This window comes from Castor canadensis, chromosome 14, assembly GCF_047511655.1.
Source record: "Castor canadensis chromosome 14, mCasCan1.hap1v2, whole genome shotgun sequence".
NCBI lineage: Eukaryota > Metazoa > Chordata > Mammalia > Rodentia > Castoridae > Castor > Castor canadensis.
In genome coordinates this window covers 12,088,967-12,093,360 of record NC_133399.1, presented here as the reverse complement: position 1 = coordinate 12,093,360, position 4,394 = coordinate 12,088,967, and the positions used below count along the sequence as shown (strand labels likewise).

Sequence of the window (4,394 nt, the reverse complement as noted above, 5' to 3'; positions counted from 1 at the left end):
CAAGGAATTTTCTCTCTGGAGTATTTTAGGTTGCATATTCAGCTGTGACATATGTCAGCTTATAGGGCACACTTTTTGCCAACCAAGGTATGACAGAAGGTGGACATTCCAGGCAGGTGTAAATGTACCCTGAACATTTTCAGACTATGTGCTTAGGAATATTACCAAAGTCCAAACTCAGTGCATTGCTGGAATTCAGCAAGGGTATGGAGAGCAACTGAAGCACCAATTGGTATTGGATGGGAGCCCTGTGGGGAGCAAATGATTATCTAGTCTCCATCCTAGCAGATCTCCAGATCCCACTCTTTGAGAAAAAATATACATCTGGCACGGCATCCCAATACAGAGGGCAGTGTTGCTGAATGACTGTACTGAACTCCCTTTCTCTCACAGCCCATGAAGCCTAAAACTGTATGGGTGCTTGTGTCAGAGACACTCGCCAATAGTCACAAATGGTTCACATGGCCATTGCATCTCAGTAAGTGCAGAAAGGTTGGGTGTATGTAGGAATGCTGCAGTGTGATTCTGCTGGGTTTGGTGATCCAAAGGGCAGTTCATTCCCTAACAATAGGACATTTCTCCAGATGGCTCTTGGCTATAGCAGTCAGAGTTTCCCCTGAACTTTAATAAGTTTGTTCTCCAGAGCTACCTCATTGTGTAAACCCCAGATCGCCTATTGATTCACTCTTTTTCTGCAATGTGCAGTCTTCTTTACTATGTTGTGATTCTTTCTCTGTTAACTTTAACTCCTCCAGGGGGAGGAGTTCCCTTTCACCCACCACAGTGCTAGGTGCCACTAGCTAGGGCATTCACTTGGTTTGCTTTGTTCTTCTCCTTAGCCTCTTTAATCAAGCAAGTTTCCTTTTCTTGTCATTGATTTCAAGAAGCCAACTGCAGGCAATCATCTCTAGGAGCAGTTAGTTACACACCATCCCTTGAAAGAGCCAAAATAGTGCTGAGTGTTGCTATTTTGACATTTTGAAGCCTGACCATTAATATTCATACATTTAAATATGCCCATCCATTTCATACGGTGTTTTCTTTTTCTTTATAAGGAAACATGCTGACCTTACATGCACAAGATGTTTGTGACTTCTCAAAGTGTTCACATTATATCTACCCCATTTCAATGTGTACTTTATTCTCATGGACTAGAAGGTATTATAATGTGTGCTGTAACTAGATCCAGTTTGTTGTCATCTTGTATATTAAAGAGATTGTGATTTCTGCCACTAGTGTACAAAGCCTGTCAATTTTCAGAGTACCTACAGAATCCTTAAACACTGTCCTCCTTCCTCGTGATCTGATTATTAATCCCTCAATTACTGGAGTCTTGAATAGTGAAGAGTGGTGGCTTTGCATTTCTGTGAGAAAATACCTAAGACAAATACAAGTTAAAGGAAGAAAATTTTATTTGGGGCTCATGTTTCAGTCCTTCTACAGCCGAAATTTCCTTGGTGCCCCATGTGCACAATATCTCTCAATGGGACTTTTCCTCTTAATTTACCATGTACACATCTCTGTTTGTCTACAGTTGTCCATGATTCACACTTGAAACCTCAAAGTTTACTCAACTATTTGCCTAGAAATCTGCCTATTGCTCTTTCTAATTTCTATTGCATAGGAGTGGGCAGTGCTAAAATTTAGGGTGTTTTTTGTTCTGCTGCAGTGATCTGAAGAAATCTTTGGTAGATGTAAAAATCTGAGCTATACCTACCTGGTGCTGCCAGGTAAAGGTACAGCACAAAGGCTTCAATTTCTCATTGTATAATGGGTTTGTGTTGTTGGAAATATTAGATGACACTGGGTTTGGGCAGACCGAGAAGAGATTAAATATTTGGTTCTGACTAAATATCTGTATCAGGTAGAAATAGTTAAATTTGATTTTCTCTGTGTATCTCAAACATGCATCATTCTATCCCAAGTAAATCCCTATATTGAGTACCCTGGCGGACACCCTTAAAATTTATTTAGAAAGTTTTTTCTCAATTGGAAAGACAAAGAAAAATAAACATGAGTATGTGATGATGGAATGTTTTCTCTAACAGTATTTGTTTACTCAATTTAGTGATTCTTAGGTATTATATTTTTTCAAGGTAGAGTTTGCTCAGCAAAGTCTTCTTCATGATGGTCTTCAGTTCCTTGTTTCTGAGACTGAAGATGATGGGACTGAGGAAGGGTGTGAGGACTGTGTAGGTGATGCCCATCAAAGTGTCTCCTTCCAGGGACTGGGGCCCCTTGGTTTTGAGGTAGATGACAGAAGCAAAGCCATAGTGCACGATCACCACTGTGAGGTGGGACGCACAGGTGGAGAAGGCTTTGTGCCACCCTTCAGCTGGTGGGATCCTCAAGAGGGAAGTCACAATGAAGGCATAGGAGAGGAGGATGAGGAGGAGGCAGCCCAGCATGGCTGAGATACACACCAGGCCCACACCCTTGGCCACCACCAGCACATTTTTTCCACAGGCCAACTTCAACAGAGGTGTCACTTGACAGCCAAAATGGTGGATCTCATTGGGGCCACAGAAGGTGAGATTGAATATGGCTGTTGTGACCACAGTCCCCATCATGGAGCCACCAACCCAGGACCAGGCCACCAGACAGGCACAGCCATGGGGGCTCATGAGCACATTGTAGTGCAGTGGTTGACAGATGGCCACATAGCAGTCATAGCCCATGACAGTGAGTAGGAAGGAGTGGGTGAAGCCAAATGTGAAGGAGAAGAACATCTGTCAGGCACAGGCCAGGAAGGAGATGGAGTGGTGGGTAGACAGCAGGTCGGCCAGCATGCGTGGGATGATGGCCAAGGTATAGAAGATCTCGGAGATGGACAGGGCGCACAGGAAGAGGTACATGGGTGTGTGGAGGCTGCGCTCACTCCAGATGGTGTCCATGATGAGCAAGTTGCCCAGCAGTGTGAACATATACATCAGGAGAAACAGCAGGAAGAACATCAGCTGAAGATGGGGAAAGGTGGAAAAGCCAATAAGGATGAACTCAGTCACTGCTGAGTGATTGGCTCCCTGCATGGAGGCTGGGCCTGCGGTGAGGTTCGACAGGGAGTGGTTAGCTAGTGGGTTGTAAAGGTTATCTCATTAACCAGGTAGCATTAATTTAGTTCCCACCTTTAACAATGCTCTCATCAAATTAGGAAGACGGACCATTATTTTCATCTCCATCTTGAGTTTTGTTGGCGTATGTATTGAGAATATTGGCATACACAAAGCCTAAGAATATTGCTCGAGGGATGGAGGTGTGGCTGAAGCAGTTAAGCACCTGCCTAACAGGCAAAAAGCCCTGAGTTCAAACATTACCACTGCCAAAAAATGTTGCTCAGGATGAAAGTATGGAAGTGCCTAATTCAAGAGTTGACTCCAAAAACTATACCTTGCAGTTTTCCTCTACTTTGTTACCCTAGTGAAATGAACTCTTTACTGGATGTTTTATCCATTGTTTCCTATGGATATTAGTCCTTGGACCAGGAGCAATTTTATCTTAATTTACATCAGTCTGATTCTTCCTCTGGGGTTATTCTTGGGGGAATCAGATGCAACAGACTGTGTTGTTCTAAGGAAAGTGACAGAAATGAAAATGTTTTGTTTCCAGCCCCCATGAGGCATGTCAGAGTCTATACAACATAACTAACAGACAGAGGGAGATGGAAGGAAGAAGACATGAGCTCATATCCTCTGTTCTCAGTCTCCCAAGTAGTTAGATTTGCAGGGGTGAGCCACAGGTACCTGGTTTATTTTTTAAATTTTAAGGTGTTATTTGAAGTGCTGGGCTGAAGCCCAGGGTCTATGTATGCAAGGAAAGCATTCTACCATGACTATGACCCACCCTCTTTTATGGTAAGATTTAAATATTGCTCTCTTGCTGATTTTGAACCATATAATATACAATTGATGACAGAATTATTATTATTATTCCCCCTGCTCTATAATAGATCTCATAATCTATTCCTTCTATCTACCTCCAAATGTTTCCTCTTTGATCAACCCCTCATTCCCTGCTCACCCTCTTCCTTATGCCTCAAAAGTTGATTAAATGGTAAATTTTATGTACATTTTTAGCACAATAGGAAATCACCTTTAGAGCTGGTAATGCAGCTCAGTGATAGAGCACTTGCTTCACATGTGCAAGTCCCTAGGTTCCATCCTCAAAACTGCCAAAAATTCAGTTTTTATTAGCCTATATTAAATTGCACAAAATAATGGGTTTCAGAGTTTGGAGGAGTGGCTCAAGTGGTAAGGCACCTACATAGCAAGTGTGAACCCAAGTTAAAATCCCAGTTCCATACAAAAAGGTATGGGATTTCATTATGACATTTCATACATGAATATAATGTATTTGGTTGTATTTTCCCCCTCTATTACTCTTCCTTATTTCTCGTC

The 4,394-nt window shown here is 42.3% G+C and overlaps 1 pseudogene; it reads right to left on the bottom strand.

The window, feature by feature from the left end:
* Positions 1-2,081: 2,081 nt before the first annotated feature.
* On the bottom strand, positions 2,082-3,029 carry LOC141416657 (olfactory receptor 10H1-like; annotated as a pseudogene).
* Positions 3,030-4,394: the final 1,365 nt, after the last annotated feature.